The sequence below is a fragment of the Leptodactylus fuscus genome, chromosome 5, assembly GCF_031893055.1.
Source record: "Leptodactylus fuscus isolate aLepFus1 chromosome 5, aLepFus1.hap2, whole genome shotgun sequence".
NCBI classification, from domain to species: Eukaryota; Metazoa; Chordata; class Amphibia; order Anura; family Leptodactylidae; genus Leptodactylus; species Leptodactylus fuscus.
The window spans coordinates 36,562,701-36,589,677 of NC_134269.1; positions in this window are offsets into that span (position 1 = coordinate 36,562,701).

The following is a 26,977-nucleotide window of genomic DNA, read 5'->3' on the forward strand; positions in this document are numbered from 1 at the left end:
GGACCACTGAGGAGAGCATTATACTGTGGGGGACCACTGGGGAGTGCATTATACTGTGGGGGACCACTGAGGAGAGCATTATACTGTGGGGAAACCACTGAGGAGAGCATTATACTGTGGGGGGCCTACTGAGGAGAGCATTATACTGTGGGGGGCCTACTGAGGAGAGCATTATACTGTGGGGGTACCACTGAGGAGAGCATTATACTGTGGGGGGCCTACTGAGGAGAGCATTATACTGTGGGGGTACCACTGAGGAGAGCATTATACTGTGGGGGGACCACTGAGGAGAGCATTATACTGTGGGGAGACCACTGAGGAGAGCATTATACTGTAGGAGGACCAATGAGGAGAGCATTATACTGTGGGTGGACCACTGAGGAGAGCATTATATTGTGGGGAGACCACTGAGGAGAGCATTATATTGTGTGGGGACCACTGAGGACAGCATTATACTGTGGGGGGGGACCACTGAGGAAAGCATTATACTGTGGGGGGCCTACTGAGAAGAGCATTATACTCTGGGGGGGGGGCCCACTAAGGAGAGCATTATACTGTGGGAAGATCACTGAGGAGAGCATTATACTGTGCGGAGTCCACTGAGAAGAGCATTATACTGTGAGGGGACCACTGAGGAGAGCATTATACTGTGGGATGACCACTAAGGAGAGCATTATACTGTGAGAAGACCACTGAAGAGAGCATTATACTGTGGGGGGACCACTGAGAAAAGCATTATACTGTGAGGGGACCACTGAGGAGAGCATTATACTGTGGGGGACCACTGAGGAGAGCATTATATTGTGGGGAGACCACTGAGGAGAGCATTATATTGTGGGGGGACCACTGAGGAGAGCATTATACTGTGGGGGGGGACCACTGAGGAGAGCATTATACTGTGGGGGGCCTACTGAGGAGAGCATTATACTGTAGGGGTACCACTGAGAAGAGCATTATACTCTGGGGGGGCCCACTAAGGAGAGCATTATACTGTGGGAAGATCACTGAGGAGAGCATTATACTGTGAGGAGACTACTGAGAAGAGCATTATACTGTGAGGGGACCACTGAGGAGAGCATTATACTGTGGGATGACCACTAAGGAGAGCATTATACTGTGAGAAGACCACTGAAGAGAGCATTATACTATGAGGAGACCACTGAGAAGAGCATTATACTGTGAGGGGACCACTGAGGAGAGCATTATACTGTGGGCTGACCACTAAGGAGAGCATTATACTGTGAGAAGACCACTGAAGAGAGCATTATACTGTGGGGGGACCACTGAGAAAAGCATTATACTGTGAGGGGACCACTGAGGAGAGCATTATACTGTGGGGGATCACTGAGGAGAGCATTATACTGTGGGGGGACCACTGAAGAGAGCATTATACTGTGGGGGGACCACTGAGGAGAGCATTTTACTGTGGGGCATAGCGTATGTACATGTGGCACACAGAAGAATTATACAGTACAGGGATCACTGGAGAGAGAATTACACTTTGGAAACACCACTGGTAAGAATTAAACAGTTTTGCAATCAAATTTTTTTCTGGCTCCAAAATTTTCCAATGGCTCCTAAGCATTTTTCTTTATCCTTGACTGGCATAGATTTTAATTCTGTCAAATAGGATGTCTCAAAATGCACCAGAGTGATTAAGGGGCTTGACCTTCTCAATAATCCTGTTGCACACCTTATCTGTTATCACTGTCCCATATAGGGCTCACATCCTAAAATCCCTATTAGGATGTCTTTGGAGTGTGGAAGGAAACCAGGGTACTCGATGGAAACCCATGCAAACACGGGGAGAACATACAATGCCTCGCAGATGTTGTACTTGGTCAGATTCAAACCCAGGACCACAGAACTGGGTTGCCAATGATATAAGAGTCAGGAGGTGAAAGAGGAAATTATTTTCAAAGTTACTTAAAAGCTTCTAATAATCTTTCACTCTGTGAATGCCAGAGAACTCTTAGAAGACGTCTTCATGGTATCTCCAGCCTGGCAGACCTTGTGCCAGTTTACCGTTTGTTTTCGATGGAAATTTGGTGATGTTATAGTTGTGATGAAGTTCTGGTTTTGTTCATTTCTTTTTATTCTAATGTCTTTATGTTCCAGTAACACACCGTTGCACTTGATGGTGCCGTTCCTCCTGATACATCTTAGGATCCATCTCTTTCTTCGTGTTGTAGTTGAATCCATGGTCAACCATACTTCCATTACTTGATGTTTCAATGGTACTTTTTGTGTCTCCCAAATGAATTCATGGCCTAGGCAACCAAGTGTGCAGCAATGTATACAGTATATAGTAAGAGGACAGCACAGTATATAGTATGTAGCATATACAGTGCTATCCTCACAGTATATACTGTATACAGAACAGAAAACATGACTACCCTTACATAGGCGTATCCAGGCCTGTAAAAAATATGTTGGCTGTTTTTTCCCAGCCAGGAGATAGGGACTATGATGCTAGTTGTCCCTGCCTGCTCGCGACTCCACTGTCCGCACTATATACAGTATGGGACACTGAAGCCATGGACGGGCAGGGACACCCAACATTATAGATCACTCTGATGCAAGTCCTGGTCTCCTGATTGGGTTTGGGTCATGAATTCCAGCCAATGTACGGACCAGATTTTGTCATGTGCATGTGGCATATTAGTAAACTACTGTTACCGAGACACTCATATTACTCATCGAAACATATTAACATTCTTTTACAGAATGTTTTTGGACTTTGTTGGATTATATAATGCAAAATCAAGGTGAGAAGCAGAATTTCGGATGTCGAGAATGTCAAGGTAAATGCTCTTTGTAATTGGAATGCAATTGCTGGAAAAATTCTTCTACACAATTACCATGTGATACATTTTTGCAAAATACCAGCAAAACAACCATTGCCCATTCCTCTGATATGATTGTCTTCAACAACCCCGTACACACCTTAAAAGTCTTTGCACTACAAAGTTTCCTTCTTTTCCCAAGGTCATCTCGCCCTCGGCTGCAATTGTGTGCCAAATGTGCAGATAGAAGCCATTATAAGGGCAGAAGCCGACTTTACAAACTCTTTACTTCCTAACTACATAAATTTTGGTGAATGATTAATATCCCTCTGTTTCATACCCTAGAGAAATGTGAAAGCCGAAGTAAAAAATAGTCTTCCCAGCCGCAGTACATGAATGCATAAGAAGCCAGCAAGATATGTGAAGCTCTAACAAGGGCACTTTCCCCTGGAAGATTGAGGAATGGATACAATTATAAATGTAATAGTTCTTCATGAAATCTCCCACCCGCACAGACCTGAGTGATAAATGGTACTTATAAAATATCGATATTATGCAATGCTGAAGTTTGCAGGGCAGGCTTTACTACTGTCATAGCTGTCAAAATCTTCTGATTATACATAATGTTGCCTGCTCGCCACTGTGCAGGGAACTGCAGCCTAGCCCCATTCTAGTGAATAGGGTTGTGCTGCGGCAGCCTAGGTGGTGTTCAGGGAGATCGGCATTGGCATTACATCGTGGCTTTCCACTGATGAATTCTGGAGGATTCTAGAACCGCGGAATTCACGGCGGAATCCGTGGTAAGATGGAGCCAGAAGCTTATTTTTAAGTGTCCTGCTGTTATATTTGCCTCCCATTGAAAACAATGGACGACCGACTCTGACGCAGATTCAAAGGCAGAATCTGACCCCAAATTCACTGCAAATCGCTCCGTGTGAACCTACCCTAATAGTACCTACTGCAGCCCCCTTATGGACAGGATCAGTGGAGGTGGTCTTGTGAAGGTTCTAATCATGTAATGTATGAAAAACATTGTTATCCTTGAAAGCTAAATAAAATGTATTATTATTATTATTAAAGCTGAATGCTAGATATAGTTGCTTATGCTTGAAACTAGTATAATGTTATAGGATAAGATGGCGCCTGTATCCAGGATGGGTGCAAGAAAAACAAATGCTTGACTTGCTGCCAGAAGACAGCTCCCCAAGGTTACCACGCAGGACCAGGAGTAGCTGGCTATACACTCACCGGCCACTTTATTAGGTACACCATGCTAGTAACGGGTTGGACCCCCTTTTGCCTTTAGAACTGCCTCAATTCTTCGTGGCATAGATTCAACAAGGTGCTGGAAGCATTCCTCAGAGATTTTGGTCCATATTGACATGATGGCATCACACAGTTGCCGCAGATTTGTCGGCTGCACATCCATGATGCGAATCTCCCGTTCCACCACATCCCAAAGATGCTCTATTGGATTGAGATCTGGTGACTGTGGAGGCCATTGGAGTACAGTGAACTCATTGTCATGTTCAAGAAACCAGTCTGAGATGATTCCAGCTTTATGACATGGCGCATTATCCTGCTGAAAGTAGCCATCAGATGTTGGGTACATTGTGGTCATAAAGGGATGGACATGGTCAGCAACAATACTCAGGTAGGCTTTGGCGTTGCAACGATGCTCAATTGGTACCAAGGGGCCCAAAGAGTGCCAAGAAAATATTCCCCACACCATGACACCACCACCACCAGCCTGAACCGTTGATACAAGGCAGGATGGATCCATGCTTTCATGTTGTTGACGCCAAATTCTGACCCTACCATCCGAATGTCGCAGCAGAAATCGAGACTCATCAGACCAGGCAACGTTTTTCCAATCTTCAATTGTCCAATTTCGATGAGCTTGTGCAAATTGTAGCCTCAGTTTCCTGTTCTTAGCTGAAAGGAGTGGCACCCGGGGTGGTCTTCTGCTGCTGTAGCCCATCTGCCTCAAAGTTCGACGTACTGTGCATTCAGAGATGCTCTTCTGGCTACCTTGGTTGTAACGGGTGGCCATTTGAGTCACTGTTGCCTTTCTATCAGCTCCAACCAGTCTGGCCATTCTCCTCTGACCTCTGGCATCAACAACGCATTTCCGCCCACAGAACTGCCGCTCACTGGATGTTTTTTCTTTTTCAGACCATTCTCTGTAAACCCTAGAGATGGTTGTGCGTGAAAATCCCAGTAGATCAGCAGTTTCTGAAATACTCAGACCAGCCCTTCTGGCACCAACAACCATGCCACGTTCAAAGGCACTCAAATCACCTTTCTTCCCCATACTGATGCTCGGTTTGAACTGCAAGAGATTGTCTTGACCATGTCTACATGCCTAAATGCACTGAGTTGCCGCCATGTGATTGGCTGATTAGAAATTAAGTGTTAACGAGCAGTTGGACAGGTGTACCTAATAAAGTGGCCGGTGAGTGTATATGGCACTGCTTAAACTTTTTCTGTATTATTAAGATGTATCATACCAATCAGGAATGAATATGAAACTTACGTTGTTGTTATATCACTTACTTTTTCTGCTACTATTTAACCCCCGTGTTTTTAATAAAAAGTGCGTCAACACACATTTCTTAGTTGAGAGAGGAACAAATACCAACATATAGAGTGGTGTGACTTCTTCACCGCCTGGCACTCAGCCTAATTAATTGGGACGAGGACAGTTACCCAGGGTTATAGGTCGATTAGTCATAAATGCTGCTTTGACCTCATCAGTCTCAGCAGTTACACAAAGTGATTATTATTATTATTGTTTATTTATATAGCGCCATTAATTCCATGGTGCTTTACATTTGGGGGTTACATACAATACACAAAATATACAGGTACATATCATACTAACAGTGATCGACTGGCACAGTGGGGTAGAGGGCCCTGCCCGCGAGGGCTTACAATCTATGAGGGAAGGGGGTAGAGACAAAAGGAGAGGGGGAGACTGTACAGATGGCATAGATTAGTGGTAAAGGCTAAAGACTAGGTGACTAGGTACGCACCAGAGACAACTATAGAAATGTATGGATTTGCACTGTTTACGTAACTTAGGCTAGGTTCACACTATCATTATTTTGTCCATTGCCCTTTTTTTTTTTCTTTTTAACATTATAGTGAATGGCGATAGATGCAAACAGAATGGGCCAGTCTTAATAAAGGGCACAAAAGGGGCAAGGTGAGTCAGTTGCGTGCCTGTATACCAAAGTGTAGTACACTATAAAACTGATGCCCCTGCACCAGCCTGCTCCACTGTCCATCCCGCTCCACCCACATCCATGTAAAAGTAGTATGCGAGACACAGAATGATGAACGTGGCACACATTTGGAAACTAGGAAAGGATGGGATAATAAGTTTGCTTATAGCTCCATCTGCATCCGTCATTTTATATTATATATGTATTACTTTTTCAGTCTGTTGTTGTAATCCTATGAAAGATCATATCCATCACAAAATCCTAAGTGTAATTCTGGTGTAGAGCTTGAGGAGTCTCAGCCTCAGGTTTCGGCTGCAGTTCCCTTACCCTTCGTTCACATCTGCGTTTTTTGTAATCTGTTTGGGGAGTCCACAGGGGAACCCCTGAACGGAATACCAAACGCAATTGCAAGCGGTGTGCTGTGCAAACGGACCCCATAGGCTATAATGGGGTCCATGTGCTTGACATGCACTGCCCACACGCATCATGTGGACAGGAAAGTAGATTGTGAACTACTTTCCTTTCCACATGTTCTGTGCGGAGATCTGGCGGCAAGCACACGGACCCTATTATAGTCTATGGGGTCTGTGTGCCTTACTACACAGCGCTTGCAATTGCGTTTGGTATTCTGTTGAGTGGGGGTCCCCATGTGGAATACCAACGCAGATGTGAACCAACCCTTACATTCACGTGAAAATTGGGAACGTGATGGACGTTTTTTTATCGGCCATAACACAGCTGTAATAAATTCACTGTATGTGAACAGGGGCTATTTATGTTTATGTTTTAACCAACCCTAAAAAAAAATGTTACGTCCTATTTTTGTCTGTTTTTTAAGGATCCCTCAATACACTCAAATGTCTGGGGGATCTGAGAAAACAGGTGACCCTAGGGTGCAAGACAGCCATGAACATTGTACATCTACCACGGTCGTGTGAATCTCAGCTTACTACTCCAGGTCAGCACGCTTATTAGCCAAGCAAAGCTGTATTAACTACTAAGGAGACATGTTATGTTGACTTCTAAGGATATAAGTTGTGTTGACTACTGAAGAGACAAGTTGTGTTGACTATTGAGGAGACAAGTTGTGTTGGCTCCTTAGTAGTTATGGTGAAGAATTTCTGGATCTAGTAATGTGGTCGCCCAACAGAAACAGAAATCTAATGTCTAAGTGGCCACGTCTATATACAGCACTTGTAAGGATAAGCCACACCCGTACTTATCTGCAGATTTGGCTTCAATCCTCTCCACTTACTGCTTTGATGTTTATGTAATATGTCATTTCTAAATGTCGCTAAACTGTTTCATGTCTGATCCTTTTCGCCACAGAAGAAGGAGCAAACGGCACAATGGAAAACTATTTTAGCTTTAGGTCTTCAGAGTACACAGGGTAAATCCAGACTTCTATTACTGCTACATGTAAGAAAATAAATGTTTACATGTAAACAGTGTAAGGCCTCGGTCACATCTGCGTTGGTATTCCGTCCAGGGAAGTCTGTGTAAGGACCCCCTGAACGAATACCGTACGCAATTGCAGGCACTGTGCAGTAAAAGCACACGGACCCCATAGACTATAATGGGGTCTGTTGTGCTTGCCGCCAAATCTCCGCAGGGAACATGCGGACAGGAAAGTAGTTCACAATCTACTTTCCTGTCCGCATGATTCGTGTAGAGATCTCACGGCAAGCACACGGACCCCATTATAGTCTATGGGGTCCGTGTGCTTTTACTACACAGCGCTTGCCAGTGCATTTGGTATTCCATTCTGGGGGTCCCCATGCGCAGATGTGAACGAGGGGTCAGACCAAATATAAGCAGCGGGCAGATACTGTATAAGGCTAGGCCTATGCGGAGACTTTGGGCACAAATCCTGTCACATGACTACTAGTCACAAAAAGATGGAACATTGCTCAATTTTAATGTGGCGAGAAGTCACAGTATCCTTGGGGTTGCAATGCAACTCCATTGGTTAACATTAGTGAAGGAGTCGCAGGGCAACCTGGCAAACTTTCCTTTGTGGCCATAGTTGCCATGTAGCCCTAGCCTTAACCTGTATTGTAGTCCTTGAGTTGCCATGTAGCAGATCCATGCACAATATGGCCTCCCGTACTCGACCATAGTGAATTTACGGTCTGCAAATACTAATCCGCACAAAAACATGTTTGCGTTGCGTCAGTAAAGTCATCCACAATCCTGGATCCTGTATGATTCTCTACACTGGTCTGTGCAAATGTGGCCAAAAATAGGTCACACTTTATCATTTGTAGTCCTTGAATATGGACTATAGAATTGTGGTTGTGTGTTAGGGTCCACGGAAATTAATGTGACCGTACTTTTATCCGCAATTCGTAGTTGTGCATCTGACTAAACACATTGCTTAGTCTGTTCATCTGTTCCGTCATAGGAACAGAAGAATGGAGTGAACAAAAAGCTGGATCCTTCTAATGATGGACACCAACAGATCCCAAGGGATTCCATTGACTGTAACTGGGGTTTGCCAGGTATCCGTTATAGTCTCCAACATTCTGTCATTCATCATTTTGACCATCTTCACAGAAGTGTGGAAACCCCTCCTCTATGACTACTATATACTCCATATGTATACCCAGGAATTGTACTACAGAGGGTGTCCTTTAATTTTCTCATTATGTTATTACGGCTGAACCACATACAACATTTGCTGAATTTTCCGGAAAAAAAAAAACCTAACATGATAGCAAAAATCCTAATAACCTGTGAAATGTATGTGGATTATACATTAAACAGACGTCTGAAGATCAACAAAGGTGCCAAATCCGATCTCCAAACGATATTCATTTCTTCTTGTGAGGACATGTACACATTTGATCTCCCTGAAGGAGTGTAAAGCGCGCCATCTAAACCATGTATCATTACCCTACATATGTTAGAGGCCTGTACCGGCTGGTGAGGCCGCCACGTCTTCTTTTGTTAGAAAATTAAGAGATTAACAGCATCAAATATTGATGCAAGTCACAGCAACAGACCCGGCTACATGTATGCAGTGCATGATAAAGCACTGGGGTATTCACCGCCATAGACAAATCCACTCCAAAGGTGTCTTGTTAAAAGTCTAAATTTATTCTATCCCCAAACAATTCTGTGCTGAGCCTTAAAGAAGTGTCAGGGGTGATGAAAGACGCAGCGATTAAGAGTATTAACAGTAAATTGATGCTTAATTTTATTTGTTTCGTCTACAACCTATTATAGCTGCCAGAAGAAAGATATGCGGCATTGAGTGATCTTATTTATTTTATATATACAGTCCTATGAAAAAGTTTGGGCACCCCTATTAATCTTAATCATTTTTAGTTCTAAATATTTTGGTATTTGCAACAGCCATTTCAGTTTGATATATCTAATAACTGATGGACACAGTAATATTTCAGGATTGAAATGAGGTTTATTGTACTAACAGAAAATGCGCAATATGCATTAAACCAAAATTTGACCGGTGCAAAAGTATGGGCACCTCAACAGAAAAGTGACATTAATATTTAGTACATCCTCCTTTTGCAAAGATAACAGCCTCTAGTCGCTTCCTGTAGCTTTTAATCAGTTCCTGGATCCTGGATAAAGGTAATTTGGACAAACAATTCAAGTTCAGTTAAGTTAGATGGTCGCCGAGCATGGACAGCCCGCTTCAAATCATCCCACAGATGTTCAATGATATTCAGGTCTGGGGACTGGGATGGCCATTCCAGAACATTGTAATTGTTCCTCTGCATGAATGCCTGAGGATTTGGAGCGGTGTTTTGGATCATTGTCTTGCTGAAATATCCATCCCCGGCGTAACTTCAACTTCGTCACTGATTCTTGAACATTATTCTCAAGAATCTGCTGATACTGAGTGGAATCCATGCGACCCTCAACTTTAACAAGATTCCCGATGCCGGCATTGGCCACACAGCCCCAAAGCATGATGGAACCTCCACCAAATTTTACAGTGGGTAGCATGTGTTTTTCTTGGAATGCTGTTTCTTTTTGGACGCCATGCATAACGCCTTTTTTTATAACCAAACAACTCAATTTTTGTTTCCAAAATGAAGCTGCCTTGTCCAAATGTGCTTTTTCATACCTCAGGCAACTCTATTTGTGGCGTACGTGCAGAAACGGCTTCTTTCTCATCACTCTCCCATACAGCTTCTATTTGTGCAAAGTGCGCTGTATAGTTGACCGATGCACAGTGACACCATCTGCAGCAAGATGATGCTGCAGCTCTTTGGAGGTGGTCTGTGGATTGTCCTTGACTGTTCTCACCATTCTTCTTCTCTGCCTTTCTGATATTTTTCTTGGCCTGCCACTTTTGGGCTTAACAAGAACTGTCCCTGTGGTCTTCCATTTCCTTACTATGTTCCTCACAGTGGAAACTGACAGGTTAAATCTCTGAGACAACGTTTTGTATCCTTCCCCTGAACAACTATGTTGAACAATCTTTGTTTTCAGATCATTTGAGAGCGGGCTGTCCATGTTCGGCGACCATCAAACTTAACTGAACTTGAATTGTTTTGTAGAAAGAAATGGTCCAAAATACCTTCATCCAGGATCCAGGAACTGATTAAAAGCTACAGGAAGCGACTAGAGGCTGTTATCTTTGCAAAAGGAGGATGTACTAAATATTAATGTCACTTTTCTGTTGAGGTGCCCATACTTTTGTACCGGTCAAATTTTGGTTTAATGCATATTGCGCATTTTCTGTTAGTACAATAAACCTCATTTCAATCCTGAAATATTACTGTGTCCATCAGTTATTAGATATCTCAAACTGAAATGGCTGCTGCAAACACCAAAATATTTAGAACTAAAAATGATTAAGATTAATAGGGGTGCCCAAACTTTTTCATAGGACTGTATATATATATATATATATATATATATATATATATATATATATATATATATATATATATATACTGTGTGTGTATATATATATATATATATATATATATATATATATATATATATATATATATATATTTATTTATTTATTTATTTTTAATTTACCCCATCTCCAGCCCCCGGTGACTTTTTAATATTTACTAACTTCTTTAAGCTGGGGCCCCACAGGCTGGAAACACCACAGGAAAAATCGCGGCGTTTTACAGTTCAGGCAAAGTGGATGGGATTCAAGTGAATCCCATGACCACTTTGCTGTAAAACCTGTGGGGCAGACATGCCGCGATTTCCCAAAACTGGCGCAGTTTTGGAAATAATAGCATGTCAATTATATCTATGAAAACGCCGACGGTTTCTCCATAGATATAATTGGAACAGAAAGTCTGTGGAGGAAAACTCTGCAAACTTTCTATTTAAAGGGGCTCTATCAGCAAAATTATGCTGCTAGAGCCCCACATATGTGTGAATAGCCTTTAAAAAGGTTATTCAGGCACCGTAAAAGTTATATTAAACTAACCCCCAGTTTTAAAATTAAACCCTAAAACAGAATGTGATAAACATACCGAACGTGCATGGTGGGCGGGCATTCAGGGTCCGCCGTCTTCTTCATCCACGCCTCCTCTTCCTCCGATGTCCTCGGGTCCCGTCCTGGTGTCCTCGGGTGCTCGCGAACCGACATTGCTTTAAAAAAATGGCCTGGGCGCATGCACAGTAGCTGTAGTAGAAGCAGCATGCTACTGCGCATGCGCCCAGACAATTTTTTTAAAGCAATGTCAGTAGAGCCCCTTTAAAGCACTGCAGGAAGAACCGCAATGCGTTGCCGCAGCAGCTTTTCCGGCAGCGCTTTTTGGCTGCGGGACGTCCCATGGGCCTTAGCGTCAGGCCAAAGCTCCACGGGATGTAAATGCTTTGATTTGCCTGAGGCGGAAATGCCGTGGGAAAAATTGCAGTGTTTTACAGTCAGGACAAAGTGGATGGGATTCTACTGAATTCCATGCCCACTTTGAGGTAAAAACTGCAGCATGGACACGCTGCCATTTCCAAAACCAATGTGGTTTTGTAACAGAGAGTCCGTAGAGGAAACCCCTGCGAACGTTCTGTCTAAAGCGCTGCAGAAAGAACCGTGATGCGTTACTGCTGCAGTTTTTCCCGCAGCGCTTTTTTTCTGTGGAACGCCCTGTGGGGCCTCAGCCAAATTTCCCTTTACTACCCGAATGGCAGCATTGAGCATCATTACTGTCTGAAATGTTAAAGATCACTTTTAAGCTTCTCCACCTCAACCACTGATGCTGGAGCAGCTGGGATTTTTTATCTAGCCCCCACCATTCCTGATCAATCGTTGCTAATAGTTTCATGACAGTAATGCTCACTAAAGTCAGGTAGGCGGTCCCTGTCTTTCTGTTCCAGCCTAGTACCACCCACTTGACAGTCGAGAGCATAAATGTGCTGAAAATAATAAATATGATTGCTCAGACTAGGAAGGGGCTACAGACAAAATTCCAACTTCCCCTGGCATCAATGGAGCGGAGAGGATGCGGTGAGTTGGAATCGGTTGAAGTAGTGATAGGTCTTCTTTAAGTCCACAGACACATCTACGACTCCTAAATTTATGGTGACCATATACCATTAATAACTGCTGGCTGAACAAGAGTTATTCCTTCACACTTATGCTTGGTCAAACCTAGTCTGCAGGTTTCTCAATGTGGAGAGGGATGTAAGCTGTTGAAACACACCTCTTGTGGTTGCCTATACAATATCAATAAAAAAGAATGTGTACATTGAGATTCACCGGGCTGAAATCATCTTTCAGGGTAGAGTTGGCACAACCCTGTATAAATTAGTCAGCTGGTCCATCCAAAATTGTCTACAGTCACCATTAGAATAGTGATCATAACAGACGCCAGATCCTGAAGAAGGATAATGGAAACTGCTACAAATAACCAAATTTTATGACCATTGAGCCTATCCATATGTATCTGAAGTATGAAAAGAAATCGAAAATCCTCGAAAGAACCCAGACAAATATGGGGCGTTCATATTCACATCCGAACCTAGGAGCTCAGTACGGGGCTGCATACACGAGTGTGTGCGTCCTCTTCTCACTCATATCCTTCTCATCTCCCAGATCTCTCTCCTTCCCAAACAATACATACTTTTGTTCCATTACTTTCTATTTTCATGTTCACGGTTTGCTGAATACAGGATATCACCTGTTATGTCTCCGGAGGGAGATACAATGCCCAGTGTGATGAATCACAAAACTTCCAGTCTGGATGAATCAATGTTGTACATGAAATACCTGACCACACACTGTCTGAATCTCGGAATGACTCACAATATTCTCTTTACATTGGCCTAAAAGTGAGTTAGAGGAGTATTGTGAGAAGTAGTGCTACTCCAGTCTTCTACCTCTTTCACTAGATGTATGGCATAGCTTCACTGAAGTCTAAAAAAGGGGTCTTCAAAAAAAACTTTTATGCATGGTATCCGCAATATCAGCAAGGAAAAATAGATAAAATTTTTTTTATCTTTACACAACCCTGAAAAATATAAATAGCAGATTTCTACAGAGAATAATCCCTTAAATAAAGTTAACATCCGGGGTAACAAAGATGTCACATCTAAATAGAACTTTCTGTGTCTATATCCTTAGCTAAATGTGGGTACAACAAATTGAAAATTTAAGGGTACGTTCACTCTAAGGGACAGTGATGATAGTCGAGTAACGTATGCAGATGGAGCCTCCTCCATTTTCATCCAATCCGATTAAGTTGGAGTACCCTCCGCTTGAATCGGTTCCATCTGACGCTAATGTAAAAAACACAACGGATACTTTCTTTCCTGCATGTGTGGATCTTCCTTCCATCAGAAAACTCAAAAACATAATGGAAGAAAGCTTCCACCAGGGGCTAGAGGGGGCTCCGTCTGCATTTTACTGTTAATGTCTGTGCCTCTAATCCAATAACAGATGAGAGTTAGGGCGGGTTCACACCAGCGCCCAGTCTCCACTCTGCAGGTTTCCGTCTCCTGCCCAAGAAACTGGACAGGAAACGGAAACCCGGCAGTCAGTTTTCAAAGCCATTCACTGGAATGGGTTTGCAAAGTGACCGACCGTGAGCATCTCCATGGCAAAACCGGTCCTGCATGTCCGACTTTGTGTCCGGTTAAAATAACTGCTTTTGCCGCGGAGAGGCAGAAGACGCTCATGGGCGCTCACTTTGCAAAACCATTCATGTGAATGGGTTAGAAAACTGATTGCTGGGTTTCCGTTTCCTGTCCAGTTTCTCGGGGCAGAAGACGGAAACCTGCAAAGCGGAGACCGGGCGCTGGTGTGGAAGGCAGCATAGACGTCTATGAGAAGCACTACAGGACAATGGACTATACCTATAGACCCCAAGGGCTGGTATGTAGAAGGCATAGAAAAGAACAACTGTTTTTGTACATTTCAGGCCCAGCCAATGCAGTAGAAAGCTGTGAGGAGATATTGAAGCGCCATCTTGAAAACTGCACAGAGCCTACAGTACCTGTACTAGACAAGGGCACAGTTCTTAGACAGAGGTACAGGTCCTATACACAGGCACATTTACTAGACATGGGTACAGGTTCAGGAATACACCGGCGTATCACTTCTCACTCCATATTGTGTGCTTCAAGTATACAGATACCCCATAACTTACACTCTCTTCCTATACATGTAAACCACTTCCCCCTCCCCTTTGACTTGTATTTTGCTGGACGTAGATGATTTATTCTGCACTCACTTATGATCCTGGTGCCTGACAAGCCTATGGACACGGATGGTAGTATACTGTCCAGATAACAGATCTGTGATCACTACTGAACAGATGGTGGTCATCTAGACAAGGGGTCATGGATTTCATATGCAACCTAAAGTATGACATCATACAAAAAGAATCATACAATATGAGTAAGTGTGTGAAGGAGGATGCATAGATACTATAAGGATACATATAGTACGGGTGGGAGTTATGAACCTAAGAATAATGAGTCATCTCTGCATTGGCGCTATCAGAGACATTCCACTCAACAAGTGTCAATACATTGCTAGCAATACCCAGGTCCGGTGTCCAGTGATAAGAGACTTTATGGATCTGATTTCACAATGTTGTGCACGGTATATGGCAGACAGCGCTATCTGATTCATGCATATTCAATATACAAAAGGAAACGGGGTAGATGAGACTATTATCTACAGTAGCACGTCTTCCTGCAAACAGGGTGGATAGAAATGAAAGCAGAGCTAGAAAGGAGGGACTTTATGAATAACATCCTCATCCTCTGGCAGGAAGGATATGGCTTGTTTAGATAAAGCAGCGCTAATGATAATAAGTATTGACTTGTGAACGATTTTCCTCTTTTCTCACTCATCAGACACATGAGCCCGGAATATTCTAATACTCCAGCGACGAATATTGTAACACTAGACAATGCAACCAGTGCTATCGTAGATTACATCTGCTTCACTATTTTAGCTAAAATACACTACAGTGATCCACGTTGGGTCCAGGACAGGTGAACTCAGGTCCGGACCAATATTAGTCCTTGAAATCTCCCTTTTCGTGTTTAAGGCTAAGGCTTCACGTAGCAAAATGGAGCAAAAATGCCTTGTGTTTTTGTCTGCATTTTTAATTGTGTTTTTCTGTGCAGGTTTTTCCTCCCTTATTAAAGGGGTTGTTCGGGATAAAATGCTAATTTAACTCTGAACTGAACTCCCCCCTGCCTAACTTATAATGTATATTTGCCCACATCGCCCGGGCAGTCATGTGACCGCCCCAGGTATATTTTCTGGTGATGTTCCGTTTCTCCATTTCTTGCAACGGAATGTCCCTCAATTCCTTCACACTCGCCTGTCTTCATGTCCAGATCTTCTGGGCACAAAGCATCACTTCTGACGGAGCCGTGTGCAATAGAGCCGGAGTGCAAGCATCGGCAGGCGTGAAAAGCAAAAGGATCCGACCTCCCACACATGTGCAATAGAGCTGGAGAGCCGTCGCTCCGGGTCTATTGCGCAGGCGCTGGAAGAAGTAAAAAGAAGAAGGAGCCGGCGGCGCAGGAGAAAGTGATCTCCAGGACAGGAAGACTAGTAAGTATTATGGGGTGGGCTGAGTTTGTTAGTTAGGGCTAGTATGTTGTGGGCTAGCTAGGGAAACAGGGAGGGGTGGGAGAGGGAATGAGAGCAGGATTTGAGTGAAGAGCAATGCATCATGGTAGTTGTATTGATAAGAAAGCAGGAAGCTACCCAATAAACAAATGCAGAGGATCAAAGAAAGGTTTAGAGCTCACCCATTTGTCTGTGTCTTTGCAATTCCTATTACTTTCTTCAGGGTGCACGGCACATTCTGGACCGAGAATGGGTTAATGAAAAATACAAAAAATAGGAAAAACCGGCAGCAAACGGAAGGAACTTCATAAAATGTAGCTTTTAATGAATCTTCATAAAAGTAGAAAAGTGAACAAACAAGACAAAAAACACCCCCTAAAAATTACCAATGCGTTTCGGAACAACATTCCTTTCTCAAGGCAGTGGATGCCAGGAACTCTCAGGGAAACCCAGAAATCACTCAAAACACTCCTAAAGGTATTTGGGTGCACTTAAAAACCCATTAAAAGAAATAACAAAAAAAAACACCTCTTTTTTTTGTCCGGAAAACTCCTTTAAATTGCTTGAAAACTTGAGTGCTTCCGCAAGTAAAATTGACATGATCCATTTTCAAAACTGCATGCATTTCTATAAAACAGAGCAATGCGTGGATGGGATTAGCAAGAATCTCATTCACTTTGCTGGTATTGTAAAATGTTGGGGGGTTTTCGGAGTTTTTCTGCAACATTGTGCCTTAACCTAAAGTTCTGGAAAACCTGTCATAGGGAGCGTTCACACTACCGTCGGTGTCCGACATGTAGTGTCCGCTCCTAGTGTCCGCTCAAAATCTGTCACGGAGACTAGGAACGGACACTAGATGTGTCCGTGACACCTGTCATTCACTTGAATGGGCATCGGGTGCGTTGTTTTGCACTCCGTGCCCGTCCTTCCCTGTCCGCAAGAGAAGATGTCCGACTTCTCAAGCGGACAGAAAAACCCTGCATGCAAAAGAACGCACCCGATGCCCATTCAAGTGAATGACAGGTGTCACGGACACATCTAGTTTTATGCCCTTGGCAGGACTTGAACACCAGAACTCCAGCGCTGCAAGGCTGCAGTGCTAACCACTGAGCCACCGTGTGGCCCCTATAGCTCAATACTTCTGTGCTGCGTTGTACTGTGCCTTTACTAACATCCTACTTGTCGTCTCATTACACAATTTACATTCTAGAACATCTTTTTGTATCACTCTATGTTATTCCTTCTGCAAGTTGACTGATTGGGCGTTACCAGTTGAGGGGGGCGTGACTCTACATAGTCTCTCATTGACCAATAAGTATTGGCAGTATGTGTAAAGACACTCCCCTTTGACAAGTTGAATAACATCCCAACATCACAACAAAGAGTTCCATGACATTATCCTCTGCAATGGTAATGTCATGTAGAATACAAGTATATGCTAAAATAGAAATGTCAGATGAAGAAAAAAAATCAACATTTCATTTACATTTGGAACTACGGAATCATATAAATATGTTATGCAATATTTTTTTTTCTTTAAACATGTGCCATCATGATGAAATGAATACTTGGGGAGGGTCCTCTTTGAAGCATTTCCTAATGGGACCCATTTGCCACATTTTTTTCATATGTTCACATTTCAACACAGCACCTGCAGAACAGCTGGAGTTTAATACCAAAATCTAATAGGCTAAGTGATAGATTTTTCCAAGATGGATCCAAAGATTTGTGAGGCGCATGCACCAGAGATGTGAGCTGCTGGTCTTCACTCAGCTGAGAGACAAGTGCTTGCTGAATACACTGCCCACTCAAAAACATCTGTATGCAATAAGACCGCATGCACCCCCTAGTGGTAGCAGCAGTCACCAATAATGTTATCAACAAAAGGAGGACTCCATTTAAAAAAATTAGAATAAAAAGTGATCAAAGCAATAGCATTTCCCGAAAATGGTAGAACTAAAAAGTACACCCGGCCCCACATAAAAAGACGCCCTATGCATCCCCATGCACAGACGTATAAAAAAGTTACAGCTGTCAGAATATGGCGACTTTTAGAAAAAATATTTTTTAACACAGTTTTGGATTTTTTTTTAAGGCGTTAAAATGAAAATAAAACCATATAAATTTGGTATCCCCGGGAATCGTACCGAAACACAGAATACATGGGACGTATCATTTTGGCTGCACAGTGAACACAGTAAAACCAAAGCCTGTAAGAAAGTCGCAGAAATGAATTTTTTCTTCAAATCCACCCCATTCTGAATTTTTTTCCAGCTTCCCAGTACATTATACAGAATAATTAATGGCGGCATCATGAAGAAAAATTTGTCCCAAAAAGATTAAGACCTCATATGGCTCTGGGAGCGGAGAAATAAAAAAGTTATGGGGTTTAGAAGGAGGGGAGTCAAAAACGAAAAACGAAAATCAAAAAATGCCATCGGCGGGAAGGGGTTAAGGGGGTTATTGGAGGTAAAACACGGCTCAGAATATTAAATCCATTCCAGTTATACCTATCAGATAACCACTTTAAGATGTCTGTGTGTTTGCAGAACAGATACCGATGGCCACAGATAATTATCATTGACTTTCTTTCCATTACTAGGTATATAATGACTCTGGGATCAGTAGCATCTATATATTCCACTCTTTATATGTACACAGTCATTACTTTGTTAGTGAAAGGAATTCCATGTCACCGCCGAGGACAGGGACAACTAAATCAGTATTTCAATGCAAGGCCTTGGCACGCAGCATCCCAGCTGCCATGTCTGCTGTCTGAACCTGTTCACGTATGACCTAGTGGGCATAAGAATATAGAGTTCATTTCTAGGTTTTGGGTGGAGGGCTTATATCCTACTCGAGATACATTAAAGAGCCAAAAGTGTATTTTTATTAAAGACCTGAACTTTTGTACTTTCCGAAATGACCCTGATCAAGACGTGTAATGATGGACGGAAAGACCATTACTGGGAACAGTGGGATAGGAAAGTCTAGGACTGAGACACACTGTTCTGTACTCTTAGGAGATAGCAGAATCCTTTTATTACAGTGGCGATTTTTTTCCCAAGTTCTAATGTAGTAAGGAAACCACTTTAACTCGACAGCCGACTATAAATAGACAACATTGTTTTATGAAGACTGTTCTAAGAGATGCTGACAAGTGCTGACTACAAGAAGGTGACAATTATGTGTGTGGGTAAATAACGTCTTATTTCGATGGTTAACCTCTTCTATTGTCAGCATGGAGTCAGACTGATCGTTTGATGAACACTTAGGGTACTAAAAGGGCATCTCTAACTGAATGCTTGGATGAAAGATGAATGTGACAGATTTCTGTACACATGATAGAAGGGGCCCAGTGGAAAAAGTAAAAATTATGAACCATTCTGGGTAAGAAGTTCCCGGATCGTGTTTACCTACTTTCTGCCAAACCCTTATGGAAGTATAGTATATATAGTATAGTTGGTTCCCCCTACTTGGTTTGTTAATTCTGTGGTAGTATATTGGACTAGTGTATGTTCCCTCTACTGGTAAACTTGATCAACTTGATTCGAGACCTGTTCTTGACCTCCATGATAGATACAGTGGTTATCTTCTACTGTATGTATGGTAACCTACATTGGATGACCTATGAAGCACCTTTCATCCCAAGGGTAATTGATCCATTTTTCCCAATTGTTGCCTGTATTCAATTAGGGGATCATGGGGTATCAGAGAGACCTTGTAGCTGGGGACTAATGTTGTTAATCACATCCTTTACAGTACTATGTTAAATATTAAGCAGGTGTAGAAAAAATGCTGCAAAGCAAAAATGCTTTCGGAAATAGGCCCGGTTGACATTTTCACATGGGTTTCTGTTTGGGGAGTCCACTTGGGAACTCCCTGAATGGAAACCTAATCTGTATAAAAAAGTGGTTACCTTACCAAACCCGTGAACCCCATAGGCTATACTGGTGTCCATGTGGTTTCTGCTCAGTTTCCGCACGAAAAATGCGAAAGGAAACATGCTGCTTGCAGGGGAACAGAATGGCCCAAACACAGATGTGAACGGGCGATAGAGAAGCCAATAGTTTAAAAGGAAGTAAATGAAGAGTAGAGAGATCTAAATCCCATCAATATTTGGTGTGACCTTTTCCCTTTGGAGGAGGAGTCCTGGAAATGATGATATGACCCCCACAGAGCCTTGATCTCAACATTATCCAGTCTGTCTTGGAATACATGAAGAAACTGAAGGATCGGAGCAACCTATATACACAAAAGATCTGTGCTTAGTTCTCCAAGATGGCGGAAACAACTTCACTGTTGAGTTCCTTCTGTCCATTCCTAATTGTGCCATTTAGAGTAGTGGAATATTTTATATGGCAGACAAATGTTTAGGGCGCTCTCAGGATCCGGGGCCTGTTAGTGACTGCTATCTCTGCACCCCCTATACCTACGCCTCTCCTCATAGGCAAATGACAATAATCTGAGAAATGGACTTGGCACAGTCTACAGGTTCATTATGTTCTGACTGATGAAACCCCTGTAGGAAAAGCTTGAGAAGCTGTGATCTATAGGATGTTTCCTCACGTTGATGACCAAATGATCTTATGCAAGGTCTAGCTGATGATTAAAAGCTCAAGATCCAGAAACCAATGGGGGCATCCAATAGCACACAATGTCAGGAAACACAGAAAGGAGGGGGAACCGCTAAACTCCGGATAAAAGTGCGTCACAAAGTTGCTTTTATAAATATTCTCAAGGCTATAGGAGGTGAGAGGAGCTGAATCTTAGCAAGGGTTGGGCCCTTCCTCAAAGGACTGCTCGTCATCTCCAGAGTAAGGAAAGTGTCAAGAGAGGACTTCCTTCTATTCTTATGCTGCAGGAAGACATATTTCCAGTCAGCAAAACCTCTCAAAATAAAAATATTCCAAAGCAATCATCCACAAAAACCAAAGATACTTTTATTAGAAAACCATGTGGAAAGAATTCCCTCAACCCTGTAAGTGGATGTGATTCTCGGAGCTATCAGACATGTGTAAGTAATGGAAACAATACGTACTAATGTCCATGACCCCGGTGACTGGTACATGAGGTAACAAGCCAAGACGCTCCATAAAACTCTATACAGACACTATACTCTATATTGTATATGCTAAAAATGAAAGCTCTGAATTGGAGGAGGTAAATTATTACCACCAACAATATATATATATATATATATATATATATATATATATATATATATATATATATATATATATATATATATATATATACACACACACACACACACACACACATTCTGGAGCTGGAATGGCTATTTCATTAGGAAATTAGTGCATGTAAACTAACCTATTATTGTAAGATTTATTTTCCTCCAACTCTTTGCTTCCTTGAATAGTCACTGCTCCACTGATCCCAGCACAATTGGATTTTTTCCTCTAGCCCCCACCCTTCCTGAGCATATGTTAAAGGGGTTGTCCCATCACAAGGATCCTATCTATACTGCTTGTTAATGTGGATTTAAGACTTTTCCTAAATACATTGCTTCAGCAAAACTGCTTTGTTTGTCCACTATCTTACTTTATTCAATTCATTGTTGACACAGCCCTGACTTATCTGCTCAAAAGTCAAGTGATGTATCTGCTGCTCACAGGGGGGGAGGGAAGAGGGGCTAAGTGCACGGGAGCGAGCCTGTGTTTCTAGCTATTCCTGTGTCTACACCACGTGACCTAGCTTCCTGTTAGCAGATAGGGGAGAGGAGCTGCTTTCATTTCTGAACGTCTTCTGTTCTCCCAGTTATCAGGCTAGCTAATTCAATTGTGTTCATTATGGCAGAGACAGGCAGTCTCTGTATGTAACACAAAATGGAGTTGCTCCTGCCTGTACTTCATAGTCCAATATTGTGCATATAGTGTTATTTGAGGACCTTTGATGACATCACAGGCCCTTCAGCCGCCCCATAGGATCACGCTATGCGGTGGGCGGAGCTACACACTAATTTGGGGGCAGAGCTAAACGGCAGGTTGCATGTGAAACCCCGCCCACCAAATGACACAAGAAACCAGGAAGAAAGAATATATTACAGCAGTGAAGACTGGTGAGTATGTGACGTGGGCATACCCCTTTAATTAGGCATTGTACAGCCAGATAGGTGGTCCTGGTTTGGAGTAGGCAGTCTGGGACTGCCCACCTGACAGCACAGAGCCTAATTAGCATATCAGGTCATTAAAACAACAATACTTATTGCTCAGGAAGGGTGGGGGCTAGAGAAAAAACTCCAACTACACCTAAATCAGTGGAGCGGTGCCTATTGAAGGTTGCAAAGAATTGGAGCCAGAGAAAGTGGTTTGACGAGTGAAGTATAAAAAAATTATTTATACGGACCTCCATCAAGTCCCCGAAACTCCTGTTGCAATGCTTATGCAGTAAATGCTGACCTCTACTACTTGGTCTTGTCTTAACACACAGAAAATGCTAACCAATTACTTTTTTGCTGTGTTGAGATGGACCACCACCGGGAATCACAAGAGTTAATTATGACTTATTTTGTTTTTTAATGTCACTTTGAGCTTTTTTTTTTATTTAAAGTTGGTTTCTGGTCAGTCTGGAGTCTTGTCCTTTTTTGATGTGGTTCTATAAGGGCTAGTTCACACGTGAACTGCCCGCGCGGGTTTTGACAGAGAGAGAGACGTGGCGAGCCACGTCTCTCTCTTGTCAAAACCCGCCCGCCGCGACCATCGCTGTCGCGGCTTAACCCTCTGCTGTCGGCTCAAATGAATGAGCCGACATAGGAGGGAGCTGCCGGGGGCTTCCTGCAGCCTGCGCGGCTTCCGCCTGAAGAAAGGACATGTCCTTTCTTTTCGCCGCTAGCAGCAGCTCGCCGCTAGCGGAGAACAGAAGCCCGGCGGTCTCCATAGACCACCATTATAAGGGGAGGTTTTGGACGCGAAATCCGCTGTCAAAAACCTCCCCTTATACTCACGTGTGAACTAGCCCTTAGGATGAGTTTGCTGTATTGTTGGTCAAAAATACAACCAGTTGATTTATAAGCATTATATCTATGTTCTTATGATCTTCCCTGTATACACTTGCCGTTATTTGCGAATAAAGGATGTGATGTGGGTTACGCCTATCCGCTTGATCAAGGGTAGACGCATCAAAGTTACCCCCAGAAAGGAATATATTTGTCTTATATAGGCAAATATGCCCTGATCTGGGAGATAGCTCCAAATGAAGATCTCAGCATCATCCAGTCTGTCTGGGTGTTAGGGAATTGCTAGGACAGCAATTCCCCTGTAGCTGCTGGAAACCCTGGAGAAAGGGGCACAAGAGACAATGAGCCCTAAGCTGAAGCCCCCCACTGTCCCTTCCTCTTGCTAGTCCTATCCTACGTAATAGGTGGCAACTTGAAGACGATCCCTTCCTATGTACGTGAATCACAAAACACAGACAAGACAAACAACAACAAAGGGAGGTCAGCTAGCCAGGATGACCACGAGTGGCCATCATTACTTTAAGAAATGAAGGTCAGTCAGTCCGAAAAATTGGGAAAATTTGAAAGTGTCCCTAAGTGCAGTTGCAAAAACCATCAAGCACTACCAAGAAACTGGCTCGCATGAGGACTGCCCCGGGAAAGGAAGACCAAGAGTCACCTCTGCTGCGGAGGATAAGTTCATCCCAGTCACCAGCCTCAGAAATCGCAGGTTAACAGCAGCTCAGATTAGAGACCAGGTCAATGGCACACAGAGCTCTAGCAGCAGACACATCTCTACAACAACTGCTAAGAGGAGACTTTGTGCAGCCGCAGGCCTTCATGGTAAAATAGCTGCTAGAAAACCACTGCTAAGGACCGGCAACAAGCAGAAGAGACTTGTTTGGGCTAAAGAACTCAAGGAATGGACATTAGACCAGTGGAAATCTGTGCTTTGGTCTGATGAGTCCAAATGTGAGATCTTTGGTTCCAACCACCGTGTCTTTGTGCGACGCAGAAAAGGTGAACAGATGGAGTCTACATGCCTGGTTCCCACCGTGAAGCATGGAGGAGGACGTGTGATGGTGTGGGGGGTGCTTTGCTGGTGACATTGTTGGGGATTTATTCAAAGTTGAAGGCATACTGAACCAGCATGGCTACCACAGCATCTTGCAGCCGCATGCTATTCCATCCGGTTTGTGTTTAGTTGGACCATCTTTTATTTTTCAACAGGACAATGACCCCAAACACCTTCAGGCTGTGTAAGAGTTATTTGACCAAGAAGGAGAATGATGGGGTGCAAAAGGTGGCTACTTTGAAGAACCGAGAATATAAGACAGATTTTCAGTTGTTTCACACTTTTTTGTTAAGTATATAATTCCACATGTGGTAATTTATAGTTTTGATGCCTTCAGTGTGAATCTACAATTTTCATAGTCATGACAATACAGAAAACTCTGAATGAGAAGGTGTGTCCAAACTTTTGGTCTGTACTATAAGTGCGGAGTTTGTTAAAGTACAGCCAGTATTAGACTTTATCACCTGTTAGTTGTGTATCTATACATCTGTGATCTTTAATAGGGTAATATTTTTGTCAATCTATATTTTATTGCTGCCTCCTTATCATGAGTAAGTGTTCCTCAATATGTCTCTAACAGATTTTTCATCCTGTACGTGTGAGATCCAAATTTAGTAATTGATCTATCGCCACCAACTGTTTTTATTTACAGTCCTATGAAAAAGTTTGGGCACCCCTATTAATCTTAATCATTTTTAGTTCTAAATATTTTGGTATTTGCAACAGCCATTTCAGTTTGATATATCTAATAACTGATGGACACAGTAATATTTCAGGATTGAAATGAGGTTTATTGTACTAACAGAAAATGTGCAATATGCATTAAACCAAAATTTGACCGGTGCAAAAGTATGGGCACCTCAACAGAAAAGTGACATTAATATTTAATAGATCCTCCTTTTGCAAAGATAACAGCCTCTAGTCGCTTCCTGTAGCTTTTAATCAGTTCCTGGATCCTGGATAAAGGTATTTTGGACAAACAATTCAAGTTCAGTTAAGTTAGATGGTCGCCGAGCATGGACAGCCCACTTCAAATCATCCCACAGATGTTCAATGATATTCAGGTCTGGGGACTGGGATGGCCATTCCAGAACATTGTACTTGTTCCTCTGCATGAATGCCTGAGGATTTGGAGCGGTGTTTTGGATCATTGTCTTGCTGAAATATCCATCCCCGGCGTAACTTCAACTTCGTCACTGATTCTTGAACATTATTCTCAAGAATCTGCTGATACTGAGTGGAATCCATGCGACTCTCAACTTTAACAAGATTCCCGATGCCGGCATTGGCCACACAGCCCCAAAGCATGATGGAACCTCCACCAAATTTTACAGTGGGTAGCATGTGTTTTTCTTGGAATGCTGTTTCTTTTTGGACGCCATGCATAACGCCTTTTTTTATAACCAAACAACTCAATTTTTGTTTCCAAAATGAAGCTGCCTTGTCCAAATGTGCTTTTTCATACCTCAGGCAACTCTATTTGTGGCGTACGTGCAGAAACGGCTTCTTTCTCATCACTCTCCCATACAGCTTCTATTTGTGCAAAGTGCGCTGTATAGTTGACCGATGCACAGTGACACCATCTGCAGCAAGATGATGCTGCAGCTCTTTGGAGGTGGTCTGTGGATTGTCCTTGACTGTTCTCACCATTCTTCTTCTCTGCCTTTCAGATATTTTTCTTGGCCTGCCACTTCTGGGCTTAACAAGAACTGTCCCTGTGGTCTTCCATTTCCTTACCATGTTCCTCACAGTGGAAACTGACAGGTTAAATCTCTGAGACAGCTTTTTGTATCCTTCCGCTGAACAACTATGTTGAACAATCTTTGTTTTCAGATCATTTGAGAGTTGTTTTGAGTAGCCCATGATGCCACTCTTCAGAGGAGATTCAAATAGTAGAACAACTTGCAATTGGCCACCTTAAATACCTTTTCTCATGATTGGATACATCTGGCTATGAAGTTCAAAGCTCACTGAGGTTACAAAACCAATTTTGTGCTTCAGTAAGTCAGTAAAAAGTAGTTAGGAGTATTCAAATCAATAAAATGATAAGGGTGCCCATACTTTTGCACCGGTCAAATTTTGGTTTAATGCATATTGCACATTTTCTGTTAGTACAATAAACCTCATTTCAATCCTGAAATATTACTGTGTCCATCAGTTATTAGATATATCAGACTGAAATGGCTGTTGCAAACACCAAAATATTTAGAACTAAAAATGATTAAGATTAATAGGGGTGCCCAAACTTTTTCATAGGACTGTATATTACTAACAAGAAAGGATTTTTTTGTGTTCAGGCCGCTTGAATGCATTCATTTAAAAAGCGGAATTAATGGAATTGTTGTTGTTTTGTTTTAATTCTTAGAAAGGTTTCAATATCATGAATAGATTAACAAGTAGAAAAAGTTTAACAAGGACCTTTCACCAGCTCTACCAGCTCCAGTTTTTAGTCTGTTAATAGGCGCCCTTCCACTCAGTGGCGGATCCAGGGTTTGCGGGGCCCTGGGCAATTGACTTTGGCGGGGCCCTACTGACTGGGGGGTCTTGCACTTCTAACCTGTACTTCCCAACTGTTGAAGACTAGAAAGAGGGAACAAAACGTGCGTCGCGCGCAGCTCGCCGCAGCAAATTAGGCCCCGCCCACTTTTATGTTGACTCCACCCATTCTCATTCAATTTTCATGTGATTCCACACAGTATAATCCTCCTACAGTCACCCGTAAATTATATGTCCCCCCTCCATCTCTCCCCCATTTTCATATACACCCTTCATCTACCCCTAGTTTCATGTCCCCCCCTCTATCTCTGTCCCCAGTTTCATGCCATTCTCCCCCTTTATCTGCCCACAGTTTCATTTCCCCCCGTCTCTGCCCCAGTGTCATGCCGTTCTCCCCCC